Genomic DNA, 23,309 nt, shown 5'->3' on the forward strand with positions numbered 1-23,309 from the left:
ATTTTTCTTCTTCAAAACACCCAACTGCAAAAGATAAAGCTACCCCAGGGACTGATCCTAACTTCTGGCCTCCTCAGATTCACTGTGCCTGGGGAGTTAGAATCAGTCCTTTGGGGAGCCTTATATTCTGAAATTGGGCTTTGTCAATGCTGAGGAAACAGTGCTGTAGCATCAACCATAATACATATCTAGGCAATGATCTGCCAGGTGCCAGAAAATTGCAGGCCAATGGGGAAAGTGTTGTAATCTGTGATTCCATCTGGCCTATGCCTTTCCACTAGCCCTGCTTAAAGATTGTCAGAACTGTTCATTAAGTTTGTTGTGAAACCAAGTGCTTAATATCAGTAATTTAGAAGGTTCAGTAGGCAGTGCAATTGAGTGAAACTATTTTTGAGTGACTGTGATTGTTTCAGAGAAAGAGCATATCTGGAAAGAGCTTCATTTTGATGCTGTACCACGAATCTGAAACTATTTCTACTGTTTTTCTGTTATGACTTTCGCTGCACTATGTAGAGATACTGTTGTAACAAACTGCAGAGCTGACAAGAAGCATTTCTTTTCCCAATAGATTATCAGACAAAACTGCATAACTTAAAAAGGCTTGGACAGCAGTAAGGCTGATTATGTTTGCTTTTGTGCTTCTTGCTTGCTAGGTGGTTTTATTATAATATATGCACAGTGCCATGTTGAGAACATGTTTGCATGTAACTAATAGACTTTTAAGTATTGTTGCATGTTTTGTCCATCCAATTTGCCACAAATTGGCACATAGCTGTAGTATATCTGAAGCAGGGACGGCATCAGCTTTATCCATCTTTGGAGCTGTTAGCACAGTGAGCTCTCTTCTTGAAAGAAGTTCCAAGCTATCATATTTCTAGTTTTAATCTACAATTTAATAGTATTATTGATGACTATAGAACAATAGCAATGTAACTGGTATCATAAAACTTCATGTTTGAGATTTGTCAGCAGTTCCTTAGGAAACGTCAGTGCTGAAGGAGATAGACTATGGTAAAATCACAAAAAAAAAAAAAAGTTCTTCAGGGCTGCCAAAAGAGGCATCCTGCAGAGAAATTCTGACAGATAGGTAGAGACTTTCTTAGCTTTGAAGAGAAGATTCACAAGTCAGTGTGGTGGCTTTTGAAGGTCCTGACTCTGCGGTGGCATTTTTACAAATGGGACCCCAAGTGGAACTCTACTGGAGTTCATGGAGTTTCTTACAGTGCAAAGATCCACATGTACAGAAGTCACTGAAGGATACGGCCTTGGAATGTACAGTCTTTGGGGACAGGAACTGAATTATACAACACAGTGGAGCCCTGACACTGACAGGGTCCTTGTAAAACACAGAATAAGTGCTAATATAAATACAAATCATTGGTGTTATCAGCACAAGCCTGCATGGTTCTAGCTCCTCAATTCCTCATTGAGTTCAAACTTCCTTGAAATCATTTGAGAGCTATTGGTGTTTAGCACTTTGCAGGATCCCCACATGCCAAGCTGAGTACCACAGATGAAACTAGAGGAGGAGAAGGTTATCAGGCCTGACAATATGAAGCATGTTAGCTGCAGAGGCAAGTCTTGACATTAAGAAAGTTGCACTAAAATAGCTATGTTCTGTTTCATAGAATGTCAGATTTTCATTGTATTTCCATATACGCTGATGTTGTTGCTGTGATATATAGATTACCTGGAGTGAGAAGGCAGCTTTGAAGACACTTTCCTTCAGAAAGAAAAATCTACAGAATTGAATTGTGACGAAGCATGTAAATTTGTGCAGAAATTACTTTATAAACCTAGGGGCTTTAATAAAAAACTACAATCTTTTGACAGAAATCTAGAACTGGGAGATAACGCTCTCTATTGAGTTTACTTAGGTGGTTTATACCCACACACAGGAAACATTTGACTTTTTTATACGACTTTGTCAGAATTAACCTTATTTTGGCAAAGTGTTTAGTTTAGTTTGTGCCACAGAGGCCTGCAGAGTCAGATGAAACATCCTGTGAATCTGTGCATCTTTGCTTTCATAAACAAGATCCCTGGTGGTACAGACTGCAGGAATGTTTAATGGTTGTCTGGGAATTGAAATTAATGAATTCTGACCCTGTTTCTGGTACTAAATTTGTGGTATACTCCTTCATAAATTCTTTCATCTCCCCTTTAATCAGCTCATGCATTAATAAAATGACTGTCTTGTAGAGTGCAAAGCTGTGTAACTCTTGGAAGAAAAGGGCCAAAGGTGGCTTTTAGCTGTGTTTGTGTCCATGGGCTTCTGAGCTGCTTGGGAGCCCAAAGATCTCTCAGGACAAAGAACTAGACAAAGAAGTTTTTCTTTTCCTTTAATTTCCATATTTATTCTGTTGAGTGGTGAAAGGACAGAACTAAAATAGCCCAAATATACATTTACCAAAGATCAGTTCAGGCATTATGGATCTCTGCTTGTTTTTCTGCATTTTTTCAGTTAGAATGATTTAAGGTCAGACAAAAGGCATTCTGATAGCTCATACTATGAACAGTAGAGGCTAACATCAGGGAATGCTGAAAAGTATGTGTTCCGGTGATTGCTTTGCCCTACATTTTGTTGGGTACAAATTGCAATAAATACATTGTGTATTGCTTTTAGAGAGAATTTTCTTGTTTGGCCTCCTGGAAATTCCCCAAGTATAACTCCTTTTTATAGAGAATTCGGTAATAAAGCCTCACTTTTTGTTGATGGGCCCCCTAAAGTCCAGTCCAAAGAATAAAACCACATGAACTGTAATCAGGTTCTGCCATGATTTTCTGAGCTGGTTTTGCCCCAAACAGTTCCATGTGTAACCGAGATGCCGTGAGACTACTAATAGGGGAGAGCAAAGTCTGCTCTTCAGCCTTAGCTAAGAGGCAGTTGTTTTGTAACTCATGTGGTAGAGGCACATGGCTTTAGCTCCTAAGATTGCAGGTTCAATCCAACCTACCAATGACCCCGTTCATAAGCTTTACATACACATTCCTACAATAGCATTTTCCACTGCGTTTTGGATTGCCCTCACCTGTCATACTATACACACCTGTATCATTGCATTCTTGTAAAATCAGAGTAACTTTTCCACATGAATTCAGCCATTGTAGCACATGCAACACTTCACTTTTAGATGTTCCCCCAGGCTACATCTACACGGCGGCGTTATTTCAAAATAATCCATTCTGGTAAAGCTATTCCGAAATAATGCATCTACATACAAGAATGCATTTCGAAATAGCACTCATGTTATGTGTCTGTATCACTAAGGCTGTGGCCACACTCGGCATTAACTTTGAACGCATTTTCATAAGGAGGGCCGATTTCGAAACGAGCTGCAGAGCGACTACACACACATTGCTTGTTTTGAAATCAACTTTGAAATGAAAAGACAATCATTTCAAAAGCGTTGTTCCACTCCCGTCTGAGGAACAATGCCTCATTTTGACATCGATTTCAAAAGGCAACGTATATAGCTGCTCTCCTGACCACCATTTTGAAATCACAAGTCCTACACGGTGCTGGCTCCTCCCTAGAGCACAGAGATGCCCTGGCCAGCACCCAGGGCTCTATGGCTGTCAGCTTTGGCTGCCTGAAAGCTTCAGGGAAACAGAAACCCTGTTCAGGAAGCTGAGTGTGCTGGCAGCCATAGGAGCACATGCTTGCAGCTGCACACTCTCCAGCGCCCTCCAAATGGCAGGAATCCAGCCAGCCAGAGCCATGGACAGCAGGTAAGACCCCCAGGAGCCTCAGGAATCCGAAGGCACTGAGAAGAAGGGCTCCCAGAGCCCTAGGCAGCTGGCAAAGAAGGGGGGTGCCCTGTGACTGGAGGCCAAGGTCCAGGACCTCCTGGCTGTCTGGGGCGATGAGGATGTCCTGCTGAGGATGGAGGGGCAGAAACAGAATGCCACAACTTTTGGCCAGCTGGCTGACAACCTGGCTGCAAGGGGCCACCCCCCGAACCCCCAATCAGGTGCACTCTAAAGTAAAAGAACTGCACCAGGGATATGCAAAGGCAAAGGACTCAGCCAGATGATCAGGGCAGCACCTGCCAACTGCCGCTACTTCGCAGAGCTGGACTAGCTCCTAGGCCCCCCGAGAGGCTGGAACAGGCTCTGGACACAGCCAACACAGGGTAGGGGGCGTAAGAAGCCACAGCCAGGACCCTCAGCAGCACTGCCAACACCACGGCTGGAGCTCCTGGGCGACGACGGGGACAGCGATGGAGAGTGCGGGAGCAAGGGCACACTATATATCGTCATGCCCTCGGAGGACACACACCAGGCCACCTCTGCCCAGGCCTTCCTCAAGCCCCTCAAGGCACCCTGAGGTAAGACTGGGTGTGGGGTACCCCAGATGTATGGTGGGGGATGCGGTCCCCACTGCTGCCAGCATAGGCCCGGGCAAACAGCCAGCAGCCACAGGCTAGGGGCCCCTGTGATGGCCATGGTCACCCTCAGGGAGGGGCCCACATGTGGGGATCCCGTCATAGTGCCATGGACAGCCATATGGGGCATGTGGCAGGAGATGGTGTGCGGGGGCAAACCAGCCCCGTAAACAGCCCAGCATGGACGGAACGCACAGCGGCTGGGATGCTCTGCCCCCCCGGGCAGGGAGGGACAGCAATGGGGACATGGCCACTGACCCACAGTATCCAGTCACGTGACTGACAGGGCGCTGCCCTCTCCCCTTATGTCTTTGCAGCCTCAACATCCACAGGGCACCCCAGCCCCTTCAATGTTCCAGGGAGCCCTGCAGCAGCCGGCAAGGGGGAAAGAGTGATGCCCCCAGGACTGGGTGCCATGCCAGGCAGGCCCACTGTTGCAGCCAAGAGGACGACCTAGCAGCAGCCAACACAGCCACATAGCGGGAGCAAAAGCACCTGGTTAAAGAATGGTTCTGGATGGAGCAGGCAGCCTGGGACCTGGTCTCCAGGTACCTGGATCCCCTTATCCTGGCCATTGCCACCTGCCTGGCCCAACCGCCTGCTCTGCTGATGGCCCTGACCACTGCCCCCACCCCTGCCTTTCCTGCTGCCTCTCCTGCCCTGCATATTTTTCACAATGAAGGTTATTATCCATTGGAACAACTGCCAAGAGTGATGGTGGAATCTCTATCACCTGAAATCTTGAAATCAAGACTGGATGAGTTTCTACAAGAGAGGCTCTTATTCAATTCCTGCTTATGGATATGAAGCAGGAATTAATTCAGTGAAGTCCTATGATCTGTATTACAGGAGGTCAGTCTTGGATGAACAAAATGGTCCTTTCTGGCCTTGAAACTGTAAAAGTGATAGAAACAAACAAAAAGATCAAAGGAGAAACAGAAAGATACCTGAGTTTATACAGGCTGGAACTGAACCCATCCCCCAATTCCTACAGTAACTTGAGGAGAGCATCCTTCATCTACTGAACAACTGTCACCTTTGCATAGTCACTTATCTGACTACACCCAAATGTTGCATAACCACACAGAAAAGTCTGGATTTCTTTGTGCTTATTGGAGGATCTTGTGTAATGATTTATATTAAAAATAGGAAAAAAGAAAGCTAACTGTTTATGAGTGTTTAATACTGAATAAGGATTTCATCTTGATGGAAATTTGCATCCAGGTATCCTAGGTGATTTATAGAAAGTAATAAATTGTTCTTCATAATTCATATTTTAAATGTTTTTTATAATGGGACATGTTTAGTCTTCAGAAGACTGAGGGGGATGTGATGATAGTCTTCCAATATGTGAAGGGCTGTTATGAAGAGGACAGTGATCAGTTATTCCCCATAGATCAAGATGTAATCAATTAATTGACAATGATAATTTAATTTATTAATAGATCCACAGCAACAATTTGGCTAGAGCTGCTCTGGCACATGGAAATAGCTCCATTTAAAGCATTCACTTATGATTTTTTTTTCACTGATCACACTCTGAACTCCAGAATTTCCAGAACTTTTATTATTTTGGGAAGAATCTGTCTGGGTTTACTTAGCATGCAATATTTTTTTACAAATTTTTGGTCTAAAGAACTCTGCCAAAGATTGATAATTGGAGAGTTTCTTCATACAGAGATTTGGATGCATAATTCTATCTGACCCAATAAAACATAAATTTAGCTAAAGTTAATAAAGCAGCCTTAGGGTAGACCTTAGACTACAGTTCACTACTGATTCGCTACATAGATTAATGGTAATGGGACTTATAAATACAGGCCACAATTGGAAGTATAAATTCCCTGGGGAATAATATTGGTAAATATTGAAAACTTACAAATAAATAAAAAGTAATCAACTTAATCTGCAGCAAAGGAGATTTACATTAGATTGCATGGAAAAAAATATTTAATTATCTGGATATTGACGTACTGGAATAGATTTCTAAGAGGCTACAGTTACACTGACCCAAATTGCTGGCAGGAGTCTGCAAATGGGCAGTCTTGAAAATGCAAATTGCCTTTCACTTTTTTAAAAAGTATCTCTGACAACAGATGGCACCTTCTTTCCTTCTATGACTGCCAGTTTTGAACTGCCGTGGCAACACTGCTGTGGGTACTTGTGGGGAGCAGCACTGGGACATGGGCAACACAGAGAGCCCCACCCCTTCAGGGGCATAACACTGGGCTCATGGCACCTGTCAACACCATTGAGAAGCAGGTAAAAGTCCCACCTGCTTTTATTCCAGGGATGCTGGGGATTTGTACAGACATGTCATGAGGCAGTCCCTACCCTGGAAAGCTTTCAGTCCAAATTAACAGGACAAAAAAAGTGGAAAAGAGATATGAAGTGACTAGTTCAAGATGTCACAATAGGTGAACAGCAGAACCAAGAACAAAGCTTAGAATCACCTAACTTATTTGTATCTTGTGCCCCAGGATTTTGCTAGTAATATAGGTAAGTATCATTACCCCAGTTTTAGAAACAGGAACATGGATGTGTAGAGGTCAACACCTTTGAAAAGAGAGCTTGCATTAATATTTAGGTACCTTAGTCTGTGGTCTCTTTTCAAAAGTGTTTGAGCAATGAGCAACTTCCACCAATGTCAGTGAAAATTCCTGATTATTCAGTATGCTTGAAAATCAGGCCACATAGTATTTGGGAACTTAACTTTTGGCTTCTATTTTTATGAAAAACACAACCAAACATTTTGGATGTGGGCACCAAGAGCGGGAGAGTTGACTATTAGGCCTTCAATTCAAGTAGAAGGTTGTTTTTTCTCCTAATTCAGCTGTGTAAACCATTTGCAAGGAAAGGTTCATTCTATTAATTTACCCTTTTTGTCCATTTCCAAATTATCCATGAACAGGCAGCCATCTATACTAGTTTGTTTACTGTTCAACATTGCTTAATAAATGTTGTATTCAAATGAATTAAAGCCTGCCTATGTTCCTGAAGTGTTTGTTGAAACTATATATGGCTTATGAGCAGAGATGTTTCAGATAAAGTGCCTATTCCATGAGTCTCTTCCCTGAGTGGCTGAGATAGTCTTTCTAAACACTGGGGGTCCAAATTAATGATTAATTCTCTTGAGGGATGAGGTGGAAATACGGAGTGAAGTGAAGCAGCAGCTGGAGGCTCTAGGGAATTTTAGGGCATTCTGTGCCTTTTTCTTGCCTGTTTTGCACAAGATAGAACAATATTTGTCTAAGATGGAATCCAGATTTAAAGACACCTGCATTCCTTAAAGACAAAGGAGGAGGAAAAGGCCTAAATAATTGGAAGCAATAATTACTGATTATTTGTATTTAAACTTCCAGAGCAGGAATATTTTACTGAAATGCCTGTAGGAATTTAGCAACATAACACAGACAGCCCTGTTGCTGCAGCATTCACAGATAGCCCATCTAATCCTTCTGAACTTACATTTATGCCGTATTGTAGCCCTGACGTGTCCAAAATATTTTTTGGACACTTCGCCTTCCCTGATTCTGAAAGAGTTCGCATGTGTGAAGTCTTTGGTTTGCCACCTGTTAAGTGGGTCCAGGCTGATGAGGCACAGACAACCCTCACTATTTAATTATAAAGTTATCCAAATGTGGCCACTCGCCACACACATTTCATGACCTGTCAGTTTCCCTGTCTTTTCTGCATCTTCTCTATCTTTAACCCAAATCAGCTCCAATGAATAGCCTTGCAAATGAACACAAGAACAATCATTCAGGGTCAGACGAATGGTCCATCTAGTCCAGTATTTTGTCTTCCAATGGTGCTCAATTCTAGATGCTTCAGAGGGAGTGAAAAGAGCAGACAATCATCACATAATCAGTCCCTAATTGTCTACTCCCATCGTCTGGCAAACAGAGGCTAAAAACACCCAAATCATGCAGTTATATCCCTGACCTTCTTGTGTAATAGCCATTGATGGAACTGTCCATGAGCCCTAAAACATGAACTAACAGCAAGATACAAAATACATATCCTTAACTTAAATTTTAATAAGGTCTCAAGCAGCTTTGCTTGGGAGCATACCACTGTTCACAAGCAATAAATATAAACTTGCATAAGGCTGATGCACACAGGTCGCCAGCAGTAAGAATTGAACCTTCAACCTTGTGCTCTACCCAGCAAGCTGAAGACCAGCTGGCTCTCAGTAGCAGCTGTACAGCAGAAGCTTTACTCTCCCTACTACATGGTCTCAGTGCCTCTGGGGCTTCATGCTTCCCTCAACTGTGGAAGCATGTCCTGAGCTTCAGAGACCTTTCAGCAGTTCATTCTGGAAGAGCTCCCAGTTGTAAGGTTGACACACCCAGGTCACCAGTCAGAGGGATTGAACCTGCAGTCTTTGTCCCTTGCTCATATGTGGTCTCAGCACCTCTGGTGTTATACTTGCAATAGCTTGTGAGGGGGCTTCAGAGCTAACTTCACCTATGTGCAGCTGAACTCCTACTAAACAATTCTTGTGCTGGACTTCTCTGAGAAAAATTCTTGTTCATCTGCACACCAATATGTTTAGATGCTTCTCTGACCCCTATCAAACTTCTTATGCCCTCAAATGGACCTGAAAACCTTGCTAGAAAAAGGCTGGTTTTGTGTGCCTTCCAGAGCTGCTGATGTATGTATTCAAACAGTGCCTAGAAATCCCAAACAAAGCCTGTTGCTCTAAGCGCTCTACAAACACAAAAAGAGCCAGTTAAAACTTGGCTTCATCTAAACTGGTATTTAAATAATCCATTGAGCTCCAAGACATCAAACTTCACGTGCAGCCTTCTCCCTCATTACTCTCATATCAGGAAAAACGTTCAGATTGATATACAGAAAAAAATCAGTTGTGAGGTGGAAGGAAATTTTACATTAAACAGAAGGAGGAATCTGTGAGAGTTTCCCAGCCAAAGATGGGAAAATTGCAGAGACATCCTGATTTCCTGAGGGGATTAAATAATTAAACAAAGCCTTCCTGTGGTGTGAAGTGCTTGAACTGGCCCTGCCAGAAATATTGGAAGATCATCGCTTCTCCTTTAATTTCACTGCACCTACTTGGTTATTCTTAGCAGATATCTGGACATGCACAGGCATGTGAAATAAAAATATGTTAGCTCCAAACACATCAGAGGTGGGAGGTGGAGGAGAGGAAGAGACATACAAGAATCCAAATCTGAATGTGATTTGCCACTGCAAAGGACAAAGCAGAAACTCACATCTGAAAAACTCAGAACTTTTGCAAATTCAAAATCTGGGAATGAAACGTGCAGCTCACTCTTTTCTACAGATAGATTGTACTTGATGAAAGTCAGAATCACTTGCCATCCTTTCTATGACTAATTCTTGGGCTCCATCTTATTCACAAACAGTTTATTCATATATTCTTATTTTTAAGGCCAGAAGGACCCACAGTGATTCACTTGGATGTCCAGAAAAATCTTAGGCCACAGAATTTTACCCAGCAGTTCCTGTATCCTGTAAGTCTTTTTTTAAAAATTATCTTGATAGATAGTATAAATGATGCATCATTTACCACCTTTTTTTGCACGCATTTGATATTATTTTAAACAAAAGTTCCCATTCTCTGACTGCATGCATACAGCCAAGGACCAAACTCATTAGCTGTGTCTACACAAGTGCCATTTCGGAAGGGCAAAAATTGAAGTTTGGCCGTCGAAATAGCAGCCGTCGAAAGGTAGCACCCGCTGCCATTTTTCGGATTGGCACTTTGCTCTGCTCCTTCAAAGTGCCATCGAGGTCTTTCAAAAGGAGCATCCACATGGCTCCAAGCCCTCTTTTGAAAGAAGGGAGGCAGGAAATGCCATGGACGGGGTCCCATGGCCGACAAGCCCTTCCAGGGCTGCAGCCAGCTGCCTGCTTTAAAGGGCCCCTCCCTTTGCCTTCCCCTCCACACGAGCCGAGTGCTGCCCAGCCTTTCCCAGCCTGGCAGAGCCCACTCGTGCCCACCATGGAGGCCCAGTGACAGCTCCAGCAGGAGGACACCCTCATCATGGTTGCCCTGCTGGCAGTGCTGTGCACCCTTGCCGCAGCTGCACCCGATCTCATCAGGTGGTTGGACGGTCCCCCTGGGGCCGTGGGGTTCTCCCCACTGGGGCACTGCCAGGCACCCCACTGGGTGTCCTGACGCCTCTGGACCCACCCCAGCAGCACTGACTGGTGGGAGCGTGTGTTTGTAGGGGAGTGGGGCGAGGAAAGGTGGCTGCAGAACTTCCGCATGTCAAGGCAGAGCTTCGGCAAGATCTGCCGCTGGCTCACCCCTGCACTCCGGCACCACAACACCTGCATGCGGCCAGCCCTCACCCTGGAGAAATGGGTCACAATTGCCATCTGGAAGCTGGCCACCCCAGACTCCTACCACTCTGTGGGACATCAGTTCAGAGTGGGCAAGGCCACCATCGGGTGAGGGGGGTCAGGACAAGAGGAACCCTCCACTGGAAGAGGCCAGATAGGGCAGGGGCCAGATGGGAGGGGGGCAGGGGGCTGGACGGGGCGGGGGCTGGATGGGAGGGGGCAGAATGGGCCTAAGGCGGGGGGAGATGACCTCCACACCTGCACTAGAGCATGTGTCCCCCTTCCCCCTCTGCAGGTGGTGAGGGCCATCAATGTGATGCTGTTCTATAGGGTTGTCCGCCTGGCAGATCTGGACAACACTGTCACCGGCTTCCAGGACCTGGGCTTTCTGAACTGCATTGGCACTTTGGATGGTACGCACATCCCCAGCCGCGCCCCACCACACAGTGCTGGCCAGTACATCAACCAGAAGGGCTACCATTCGGTGGTGCTCCAGGTGCTGGTGGACATGAGGGACTGGTTCACTGACCTCTACAGGGGCTGGGCCGGCCACACCCACGATGCCCGGGTCTTCCGGAACTCCAGCCTCTGCCTGCACATGGGGGCCGGCACCTTCATCCCCCAGTGGGCAATCCCAGTAGCAGAGGACGTCACCATGCTGCTCTGCATGGTGGCAGATGTGGCATACCCCCTGCAGCTGTGGCTCATGAGGCTGTACATGGGACACCTTGACCCCACCCAGGAGGCATTCAATCAGCACCTCAACCACACCTGCAACATGGTGGAGTGGGTCTTCTGGCACCTAAAGGAGCGGTGGAGGTGCCAGAGGTCCTCAGCATGCCCCAGGTGGTGGGCGCCTGTTGCATCCCCCACAACATCGTGGAGGGAAAGGTGGAAGCCTATGTCCCCAGGGGGGGGTGGCCTCCAGCTGGCACCAGCTACGAGTAGCCAGGTGCTGCCCCCATCTGCCAGGCCCACCGGGATGACCACCGCATTCAGGAGGCCCTCAGGCAGGCCTTTGCTGACAGCCACCTCTGACCCACAAGCACACCCACATCCCACCCACATCCATCACCCACCGTTCCTGCCACCCCCAACCCCACCAGCACCACACCCGCACATCCACCACTCACCATCCCCCTGAGGAGCACAGCACGGAGTGGTGAACAATAAAGAAACATTTATACAACTGGTTGTGTTGGTAACTATGTACGGGGGGAACCTAACTTAGACAGGGGCAGGGGGAACCTCACTTGGAGCGGGGTAAGGTGCTCATTCTGGGGCAGGGGTTTTGGGACGCAAGCCCCGTTGGTCCCTGGAGCCCCTGCCTCCCTGGGTGCGGGGTCCCCGGCGGGGAGGGAAGGGTTCGAGTAGTACTGGCAAGTATTGCTGGCTAGTGGGCCTGGTGGGGGCAGAGGGTGCAGGCTCAGTGGGGGCGGAGGGGGCAGTCTCAGTGGGGGCAGAGAGGGCAGGACCAGCCGGGGGAGCTGCCAAAGGGGGGACCAGGAGGTGGGCAACAGTCGCTGTATGGTCCCGGACAGCATGGCCAGTGCCTGTTAGGGTGGTCAGAAACATATCCCAGTCTGCCTTCTGCCACTCCATGTCAGTCTGGGCGAGCTGCAGGTGTTGTTCAGCCACCTTGGCCTGGCGCTGGCTGGCTGGGTCATCCTCAGCCTGGCAGGGGGCCCTCCAGCCGTTGCCCCAACAGCATGCTGCCTGGGGTGGCATCCAGGCACATCTGAGGGATGCGGGCAGGCTCTCGGGGACGAGAGATGGTGCAGGGCTCTCCCAGCCCACAGATGGTGCGGTTGTGTGGAGAGGAGGACAGCATATCAGTCATGTGTCCCAGACAGAGGCAATCCAACTGTAGTCCACCCTCCCGAGCCCACCCCATGGGGTCCCTGCCCCCCCCAAAGGACACTGATCCCCCAGGGAACACAAACCCGCAACCCACAGGCTGGGTCTCCCAGCCTGGGGGTGCATCCAGGGGTCTCTCCTGCTACTGGCCCCTCCCAGCCTGCAGTGTGCAGGCCCCAGGTGCTGTTCGGCACTGACCAGTTGCCACCCCTGTGCGGCTTGCGATGCTGTCCACTGAGGGCGAGTGCTGGGCATTGCTGGTGCACCACTGCGGGGTGCTGCATCCCATGTAGGGGCTGGCCTTTGTGCAGCCCAGGACCACCAGTCCTGTGTGCAGGAGACCAACCGTTACGTCGCCCCCACCCTGTGGAGCAGGTGCGCACCCCTCCATGTTCACACCGGAGGGTCCCTTGTTGTCGTCTGGGGATGTCTGGCTCTCAGTCACCTGGCTGGAGGAGCGGGAGGGGATGACAATGGTGAGGTCCCCCTCCTCACTCGACCACTTGGTGGTTCCCTCGCCTCCCTGGGTCCCCGGTCCGGGCTGCTCCTCCTCCTCCAGCTGCAGCTCCTCACCAGAGGTGTCCAGGAACACTGGTGATGGGGAGCTCTCCACGGGCCCAGGGTGCCCTGGAGCTCTTGGTAGTAGGGGCATGTCGCTGGAGCTGCCCCAGAGTGTCCGGCCTGGTCCCTGGCCTGGGCATATCCCTGGCGCAGCTCCTTAACCTTGGAGCGTACCTGCTCTGCAGTATGCTCCAGGTGGCCCCTGGTGCGGAGGCCCTGCACCAGGTGTCCAAAGGCTGCAGCATTGTTCCGCTTCACCCCTATGTGGTGCAGGACCTCCTTGTCCTTCCACAGGCCGAGGAGGTCCCACAATTCCCGCTCCATCCAGGAGGGGGACTTTTTTCCCCCCTGGGAGCACTGCGGGGGCTTGGAGGGGGGACCGTAGGGCTCGTGGGGTGGGGCTGGCTGCCGGCCATGCTGATGCTGGAGCGTGGGGCTGGAGCATGTGCACAGGCTGCTCCTAGCACGCTCTCGGCTTCCTGTCACGGGTTTCCTGTGTGCATACAGCTTTAAGGCAGCCAAACACAGGGACCATAGAGTCCCGCTGCTGCCAGCCTGAGTGGCCCCACGCTCCAGCTGACCAGCGCTGTGGCGAACCCGTATTTCGAAAGCGTGGACTGTGGAGCGTCTGCACGTGTACTCTTTCGATTTAGTATTTCCAAAGGGAGCAATCTTCCTGATACGGGACCGGGGTCTGGATTTCGAAGTCTGAGCCCCGTTCTTTCAATTTGCTTTTGAAAGACGGGTTTACATGTGTGGATGCTCCTCCCGCTCTTTTGAAAAAGGGCCATTTATTTTGATTTTTTTGTGCACATGTGGACACAGCTTACAAGTAGAAAGCAATGGAGATTCCCTCTCTTTGATTTTCCTGACATCTGGATTATCAATATGGTCAGGCTTAATGACAACACGGCTTAGTGACAATGGCTTAGTGACAACCTCTCCCCACTGAGCGCTGCACAATTTTTGAATTCTGCTGATCACCTGCCTACCAACCCTATAGAGTTGAAGGAGATTTCCATTTGTTCTTTGACAACACAGCTTCTTCATTTTGTCTGTCTTTTTGCCGCGGGCCTTATGCCAAATGGCATGCTCCCCGTACAAGATGTGACCCCAACTTTGCTTCCGAGCCAACAATTCCAACTTCCACCCAGCATATTGTGGCCATTGCTGCACACTTTATCACTTACATTGAGATTTCCCCTCTTACTTTCATGCACCTATACACAGTGGCTTGAACTTTCTGAGATATGCTGGCTGGCATCCAAAGCTTCCAAATGTGAAATGGTCAAAAGTGAAACAGTTCAGCTCAGAGGCCTAAAATATATCTGTAAAACTACCAACAGGAATATTAATAACTACACAAGAAAAACAAGAGTTCTTGTGGCACCTTATAGACTAACAGATATTTTGGAGCATAAGCTTCCATGGGCAAAAACCCGCTTCATCAGATGCATAAGTCGGTGGGGGAATGTCTTCAGAGGGGTATTTAAAGAATGGGGTCCCAGTAAAAGGGAGGGCCAGAGATGACAAGGTCTATTCAGCAATGTGAAAATGGCCTATCATCAATAGTAGGTATCAAAAGAGGAAAAAACAATTCAGATGAGACAGGGGAATATGAGCCATTGTCAAAGTCTAATGGGGGGGATATTAACACCCAGGCCAGAGAAGCTGTTTTGGTAAGCTGTGAGCCACTCCCACTTTTGGTTAATGGAGTCAAATTTGCAAATAAATTGCAGCTCAGAGATTTCTGTCTCCATTTGATTTTTGAAATTTCTTTGTTTCAGGACTGCCACCCTTAAATCTGCCACTGAAGCTGTGTCTACACATGCACGCTACATCGAAGTAGCGGCACTAACTTCGAAATAGCGCCCGTCGCGGCTACACGCGTCGGGCTCTATTTCGAAGTTAACTTCGACGTTAGGCGGCGAGACGTCAAAGTCGCTAACCTCATGAGGGGATCGGAATAGCGCCCTACTTCGACGTTCAACGTCGAAGTAGGGACCGTGTAGACGATCCGCGTCCCGCAACGTCGAAATTGCCGGGTCCTCCATGGCGGCCATCAGCTGGGGGGTTGAGAGATGCTCTCTCTCCAGCCCCTGCGGGGCTCTATGGTCACCGTGGGCAGCAGCCCTTAGCCCAGGGCTTCTGGCTGCTGCTGCGGCAGCTGGGGATCCATGCTGCAGGCACAGGGTCTGCAACCAGTTTTCAGCTCTGTGTATCTTGTGTTGTTTAGTGCAACTGTGTCTGGGAGGGGCCCTTTAAGGGAGCGGCTTGCTGTTGAGTCCGCCCTGTGACCCTGTCTGCAGCTGTGCCTGGCACCCTTATTTCGATGTGTGCTACTTTGGCGTGTAGACGTACCCTCGCAGCGCCTATTTCGACGTGGTGCCGCGCAACATCGAAGTTGAACATCGACGTTGCCAGCCCTGGAGGACGTGTAGACGTTACTCATCGAAATAGCCTATTTTGATGTTGCTACATCGAAATAAGCTATTTCGATGTAGGCTTCATGTGTAGACATAGCCTGAGTGTCCAGGGAAATTGAAGTGTTTATGTCCATTTATTCTTTTCATAGAGACTATCCAGTTTGGCCAATGTAAATTGCAGTGGGCCATTGCTGGCACATGATGGCATAGTTTATATTAGTAGATGTGCAGGTAAAGGAGCCCCTGATGGTATGGTTGATGTTAAGTCCTGTGATGATGTCACTGGTGTAGATATGCGAGTAGAGTTGGCAGCGAAGACCATTGCAGGGGCTGGTTCCAGGCGTAGACACATTGGTTTGTGATTTATAGTGGCTGGTGACGATTTGTTTGTTTAGCAAGCTGTCTGTAGGCGAGGAGAGGCCTGCCTCCCAAGGTCTGTGAGATTGAAAGCTTACAAAAAAAGCTTCTCTGCCCTGGGTGTTAATATCTCCCATTAGACTCCGACAATGGCTTGCATCCCCCTGTCTGATCTGACTTATTTTTTCCTCTTTTGATAAGTACTGTTGATACTGGGCCATTTCCACTTTTCTGAATAGACCTTGTCAGCTCTGGCCCTCCCTTTTACTGGAACCCCATTCTTTAAATACCCCTCTGAAACCAACCCCCCATGCATCTGATAAAGCAGGTCTTTCCCCATGAAAGCTTATGCTCCAAAATATCTATTAGTCTATAAGGTGCCACAGGACTTCTTGTTGTTCTCGAAGCTACAAACTAACACAGCTACCTCTCTGATACTTATACAAGAACAGTTGATCCTCATTTTCTCAAACTGTAGTATTCGTTGACACATCTCACAATACACTTCCAACAATGTGGTTCTTTCCCAGGAGGTTCCATCAGGATGAAAAAGAAAAAAAATTCCAGATATTTCAACTCACTGTAAAACCCCCACAATATGCTACCAACGTTTCACCTTACATTTTATTGTACAATCTGTAGGGAAGCCAGTTAACCAGACAACTTTTCACGTAGCCATCCTTAAACCTCTGTTTTATACTGTGTTTATTAGGTTCAGGAAACAGCATCTGACGTGATAAAACTTTCTCCATGCCCACCCAGTGTATTTCATATTGTTTACTGGATTAGGCTCAAGGGAGAAGCAAGGTAAGAGACTTGGCTATGATCATTCAACATACAGAAGAATTTTACTGATGTACCCACATCGAAATAGCCAGGACCATGTATCAGCTAAATAATTCCTTTTGGGATTTATAAGATCAAAGGTCAAGATCACAACAAAGTTAACTGGTTTCTTTGTCCCGGCTTAGTAGACAGAGGGTGGGGGGTATGTATTCTGAGCACTCTCTAGTTAAACTGTTGTACTAGCACAAAACATTACTGCATTAGGCTGTAGCCTGTAATCAGTCCCAGCTGGAAGTTCATATCAACATTACTGTTCATCTTGCCAGTTTCCTCTTAATCCTTTAAAAGGGTAGGTATAAACAGGATTGGTGTCTTATATTACATAGGTGGATTTATGGAATCTAGTTATTCAAACATTTCACTCTTACACAGTTTACAGGCCAAAAATATTTCTTAAATATTTAATTGATTAATTTAGAACATGCAAAATGAATGACATTTTGAAGTGTTGTTCAGCTTCTTAATATCAGAATTCTTTCTGTTCGCTATGGCGGTGTCCTTTGGACTGGAATAAAATGATACATATCAAAATAACAGTTTTGTGAAAAAAAAGTATTGTTGACACAATTATTTTAAAATGTATATTTTTCCAGGAGCCCTAATATCTTTGATTCCAGAGGAATCCATCTTGTCTCTCCTCACCATCAACATCCATACAATACCACATGGAGAAGTAGTTGAAATGCCATAAACTCAGTGGCCATCAATATGCAGTGATATCCAAATGAGCAGCTCATTTTACAAATGCGACCACCACCATAACTATTATGTCTGTGGGGTCACAAGAGTGACTCCTGGCTGAAAACAACTCACATTAAACCAAGGTAAGGGCAGTGCAATCCTTAAAGCAAAGGGGGACAAAAATACCTTGAATCTTAACCTTCTTTTACTCTGGCACCTCTTTCTTTCCTGTCCTCCCTGCCCCAGTTTAAGTAGTGTGAAACTTTGATTTCCTGTTCAACAAATAACTAAGCTCAGATGATCAAGTAGAATAATGACAAAAAAAAACATTTTTCTCCTGAGGTTTACAGGCAAACTCCACACCTTCTTTCCACAAGGAGACATGATACATCTCTTATTCTACATTGGATTATTGAATCTCATGGTATCTGAAACTGAGTACACATATTGTTAAGTGGTTCCAGGGTACATTGAATTCATCTTCCCACTTTCTTTTCCCACTCCTTTGATGGGTTGGCCTGTGGGATACTGTGAGCACATCCTATACTCCAGTCCCACCAATGATTTAAAGTACTTGAGCTTTGACTCAAAATTACAAAACCATCTAGGGCTATGGCTAACACCCATCAGACACCATGTTTCCATTCATGACACCTCTGGAAACCTGCAAAGATCTGCTGTAATGCAGGGTACAACGACCAGCACAAAGCAAAACCCTCCTCTGTGATGAACCTTTGTCAGAGAAGCATGATTATTTAAAGAAAACATTCTTTAAGCAGAGCTTCCTGACCTGGAGATAAGAAAGGGAAAAACAAAGCAGAAAATTCAATAACATTATTGAATACTGAATGTTGAATAAATACTGGGGATTCAGTAGAAGACCCTAAACTGGGTAAGACAAAAATATACTTTGTAGAAATATAGTTCTGATTGTTCTAGTTACACAAATAAATATGATTCAGTGTATCAATTTTATACTCAGTGTGGTGCAATGTTCCTTTTATGCCCAGTACTTATTTCCAATCTATAATGGCTAGTGCTCCAAATGATGATTTTTCTGAAGATTGCTTCTAGCAGAGATGTAAAATGAAAGCAGATCAAGATTAAACTTAGTAGTCTGAATATCATGTTTCACCCTCATAGGCATGGGAGGCAATGATCCTTTGATAGCCACAATGAGAGTCAGGGTGCTTTGGAAACTAGAACATGTGGAAAGAGACTTTAAGGTTTTTATGATTTAAGTTTCTAGTGTATTCTCTAATGAAAAGAAACATAATTGCATCAGGTGAATAGCACACAGTATCTTTTCTATTGATTTTTTAAAACACTATCATATTGGAATCAAATCAGTTTTGTAAACAACATTTAGGCTACGTCTACACGTGCACCCAACTTCGAAATAGCTTATTTCGATGTTGCGACATCGAAATAGGCTATTTCGATGAATAACGTCTACACGTCCTCCAGGGCTGGCAACGTCGATGTTCAACTTCGACGTTGCTCAGCCCAACATCGAAATAGGCACAGCGAGGGAACGTCTACACGGCAAAGTAGCACACATCGAAATAAGGGAGCCAGGCACAGCTGCAGACAGGGTCACGGGGCGGACTCAACAGCAAGTCGCTCCCTTAAAGGGCCCCTCCCAGACACACTTTCATTAAACAGTGCAAGATACACAGAGCCAACAACTAGTTGCAGACCCTGTATATGCAGCACGGACCCCCAGCTGCAGCAGCAGCAGCCAGAAGCCCTGGGCTAAGGGCTGCTGCCCACGGTGACCACAGAGCCCCGCAAGGGCTGGAGAGAGAGTATCTCTCAACCCCCCAGCTGATGGCCGCCATGGAGGACCCCGCTATTTCGATGTTGCGGGACGCGGCTCGTCTACACGTCCCTACTTCGATGTTGAACGTCGAAGTAGGGCGCTATTCCCATCCCCTCATGGGGTTAGCGACTTCGACGTCTCGCCGCCTAACGTCGATTTCGACTTCGAAATAGCGCCCAACACGTGTAGACGTGACGGGCGCTATTTCGAAGTTACTGCCGCTACTTCGAAGTAGCGTGCACGTGTAGACGCAGCTTTATTGTTATAAATGAATGGAAGAAAACATTTAATTTCCTATTTTTTTCAATGAATACCATGAGGACTCTGTCTCCTGATTGCTAACAAATCAGTTTGACATCTGAATCCTTACTTTACCTTTGACCTTGATTTTGCACCCGAGGACTTTCTTCTAAACTAGTAGTAATAGGTATCAAAAAAAGGTAATTTTTTTCTGATTTGTAGTGGATTCTGCTGTGTGTGGATTTCTTTAATGGGATTGAGGTGATTTCCTTATTTGTAGTCACTTTTCCTTTCTGTTTTCCATATGCTTATCCTTAAGAGAGCCTTTAGCTCACATCACTAATCTCTCAGGCTATGCCTACACTATAGGGTTTTGTCAACAAAACTGGCATTCTGATGACAAAACCCGGGGAGCATCCAGATTCCGAAGCACATTCTGTCAACAGTAAATTGACCAAATGCAACACTTTTGTCGACAGTTGTATCCTGCTCCCTATGAAAAGGAACACCTCTGTTGCCAAAGGTGGCTCTGGACATTCTGGGGAACATTTGGCGAGCAGCTATTTCTCTGGACCTCCCAGTCCACACCCTGTCCCAATGGTCCTGGAGGATTGGAGCTGTGCCCAGCTGCTCTTACTCATGGCCAGCATCTGCTCCCAACCCCCAGTGGAAAGCGTGCCCCTTCCCTTCCATTATGTTGTGCAGGACACAACATGCAGTCACAACTTGGGGGACATTGTGGTGGCCCACATCCAGTAACTGAGCAGTTACTTGGAGCATGCCTTGAGGTGGCCAAAGGTGCATGTGGCCAGCATCCTAGCCAGGTTTAGGCAGGCATTGAAGATTTTCTGGCTGGGGTCCAACTGTCCAGTTTAAGGCTTCAAGAGACAGGCCATGATGGGGCAGGCTGCATCCCCCACAAAGCACAGTGGCATCAGAATGTCCCTGACTGCCAGCTCATGGTGTGGGTGAGTGTGCTCACCTCCATCTGCCAGCATAGGCCGGAGTTGTGGCACAAACAAGCATCATGTGCCTGCCTGACCAACCAATGTAAACATCTGTGAACTGGCCACAGCAGTAGACCAAGGCCTGCAGCCCTATCAAAAAGTATCCTGAGCTATGCTCTGGAGCACAGGTTGGGATTTGGATCCCATTAATAGCCCTGATACAGTTCAGGAACCCCAGGGCAGTGAACCTAGCCATGACTGCATCCATGTCTCCCATATGAATGACCCTCCTCGGCAGGATAGAGTTAGTGGCTGTCACAAACTGCAGGGAGGGGGCGGGGGGAACACAGCATACATAACAGGGACTGAGCGAGCTAGTCCCTGGGTCCCCAGGGGGGTCCCCATCCTCTTCCCATCCCCCTGACCTCTCCGGGATCCCCTCTCCCATGAGGTTCCCTCCCCAGCAGCAGTGCTGTGTGAGAGTGGCTAAGCATGGTCCCCTAGGGAGGGGACTTCTCCCACCCCAAACACAACACCGGTTCCCATTTGTCCTCCTTTGGCTGGACACTCCCCGCCCCCAACTGTGCAGGGACTACAACTTGAGAGTGCCCTACCTCCATGAGCAGGGCCCCAATGTAGACTTCCCCACACCAAACTGATTTCCCAATAAGCAATAGCTGTCAGGTAGAGAGGTTCCAGAGGGTGACTGCGACCTGCTTTTCCATGGGGATGGCAGCCTGCAGCTGGATTTCCTGTCTCCAGAGGGTGGGGGAGAGCTAGGCAAAGAGCTCCAGGAATGTGGCCTTCCAGCTGTGGGAGTTCTGTAACCACTGCTAGTTGTCCCATGGCCCCATGGCAGCTGGTTGCACCAGTTGGAACTGATATGGTGCCTCCACATTTGCCTATGGGCCTGGCATGGGGGCGGCGGGGGACGGACGTAGGTGTGACTATCTGGCAGCAATGGCAAGCTCCTCAAAGGTGGTCTCAGGCTCACCCTCCATGAGTAAAAAGGGGACAGCTATCAGGAGGTGCAGCAGGTGCTGAAGCATCTATGTGTGGGGCTAGCACAAGCTCAGGGACTGCTCTGGCACCATGGCTTGCTGGAAAGGGTTGTGTCTCCCAGAAAGCACTGAAGCTTTTCTAAAGTAGCTGTGCTGTCCCTCATGGAGGCAGGCACGCCTTAGCGTGGTCAGGGAATGCATGTCTAAGAAGTGGTCCCTTTAAGGGTGTGTCTCACTGAGGCTCCTGGAAGGAAATGCTGACCAGTGCTCCTGTCCCCTGTGGTTCTGGGGGTGGGTGGAGGGGTGTGTTTTATTGACAGAGTGGCCAGACAGTCTGGTCACTTTCTATTGACAGAGTGGATCAAAAGAGCGATCCACTTTTCTTTCTGGACGCAATCTGTTGATGGAAGTTTTGTCAGAAAATTTCTTCAAACAAAATCTTCTGTCAGCAAATCACTCTAATCTATACATAGCCTCAGAGGGCTATCAGTCATCTTAAACACCTCGATATATAGATCCAACACACCTTTGTGAGTCAAGTAAGCACTTACATCTCAAATTTCATACCTGTTAGATCATACATATAAGCTGTGTCTACATAAGCCCCTTCCTTTCAAAAGGGGCATGTTAAAGAGCGAGTTCGAATATGCTAATGAGGCATTCCTATGAATATGCAGTGCCTCATTAGCATAATTGCAGCTGCAGCAATTCAAAAGTGCAGCTTTCTAATCACACGCTGCCTGTGGAGACGGGGACCTTTCGATATTAGGAAGAAAGAGCTTTCAAAGACTAGGGGGTGCCTCATTATCATCTTTCGAACTTGCTTATTAACATGCCCCTTCCAAAAGGAAGGGACTCGTGTAGACACAGCTATAAAGCTGCAAGTGCCCAGGTAAGAAATAGTATGCTAGCTTGAGAAGTAAGGAAAAGAAATAGAAATTATATCTATTGCAGTAAAAATACACAGTGAACTTCTGCAGATGCCAAAACCTTAATAAACTCTACACAGTGTCTCTGGATTGACATTTATCTAGTATTAATGAGTAAGTGCTCATTAACATTAAAAAATGTTCACCAATCTGATTTTAACGAATCTGGCATGGTTTAAATAACTTAATTTCTCTCTAATTTATGTGGGGGAGAGGAGGAAAGGTATCGTCCGGACCTCTTAGAGTATTCTGAATGCTGTACTTAAATGCTTAATGTCTTCTATTTTATGCGTTTGGGGTTTTGTAACCTATTTACTAGTATAAAAGCTTATTCTGTTTATGAAACTCCCTTGTGATAGGTAAGGGTAATTTATTTAGGACAAGGTATTTTCTCAGATTTTCTAAATTCCTCTAGTTGGAGGCAACGAAAATTTTTGAGAGGCTAAGTCTGGTCATGTATGTGAGGCTGAGTTTAGTTTCAGCTTACAAAAGAGGCCAAAGAGTGTAGAGAGGGCACAGAAAATGTGAAGTGACCTTCAGGTGTACTTGCCACTGAGTTCAGAGGGATAAGCATTTGGATCCTGAGTCTAAATATGCGTCAGAGTGTAAAAATAGGTTTCTTATTCCTGAATCAGAGATTTTGGCTACGTCTACACTAGCCGGCTACTTCGAAGTAGCTGGCACAACGTTGAAATAGCACCCGTCGCGTCTACACGCGCCGGGTGCTATTTCGATGTTGTAATCGACGTTAAGTGGCGAGATGTCGAAATCGCTATTCCCATCAAAAGATGGGAATAGCGCCCTACTTCGACGTTGAATGTCAAAGTAGGATGTGTGTAGACGATCCGCGTCCTGCTACTTTGAAATAGCGGAGTCCTCCATGGTGGCAATCAGCTGAGGGGTTGAGACGCTCTGTTC

This window comes from Carettochelys insculpta, chromosome 3 (assembly GCF_033958435.1).
Source record: "Carettochelys insculpta isolate YL-2023 chromosome 3, ASM3395843v1, whole genome shotgun sequence".
NCBI lineage: Eukaryota > Metazoa > Chordata > Testudines > Carettochelyidae > Carettochelys > Carettochelys insculpta.